Genomic DNA, 596 nt, shown 5'->3' on the forward strand with positions numbered 1-596 from the left:
AACTTTAATTTTGACATTTGTTTTCTTGTCGGAAAACCTAAATTGTATATTGTACAATTGTACTGCTGTTCTACTGTCAGATCATTTCTTTACCGTTAATGCACTGTTAACGTGTGCAAAATTCCAGAGAAATGTAGTTTCTTTCAGCATTAAAATTAACTCATGACTAGGCCCACACGGAATCTGCGCACACAGAAATCCACAGATTTTTAGCTCATCATTGAGTCTATTTATTTACTTGTGTAAATGTGTGTAAATTTATATTTATTCAGTTTTTTTATTAATTTCAGTAATATTATTGACTAATGTGAAAATGTCCGTTTGATTTATTTACAATACATTTGTAAAGTAATATATTCTGTCTTTAGTAGAGATATTATATGAGAGACTTGCTTTGTTTACCAAACAAGTGGATCTAGATGGATTTGCATTGTAAACATTAAATAAACGTAAAAAAAACGATTATTTTTGTTATTATGATTATTCATTTCATGTTTTACGTTTTTACTTACGATTCTCCCAAAAGAATTCCACACAAATCCTCAGATTTTTTACAAAAATCTCGGCAGAAATAGCAAAAAATGTCAGCAGATTCC

Source organism: Danio aesculapii, chromosome 22, assembly GCF_903798145.1.
Source record: "Danio aesculapii chromosome 22, fDanAes4.1, whole genome shotgun sequence".
NCBI classification, from domain to species: domain Eukaryota; kingdom Metazoa; phylum Chordata; class Actinopteri; order Cypriniformes; family Danionidae; genus Danio; species Danio aesculapii.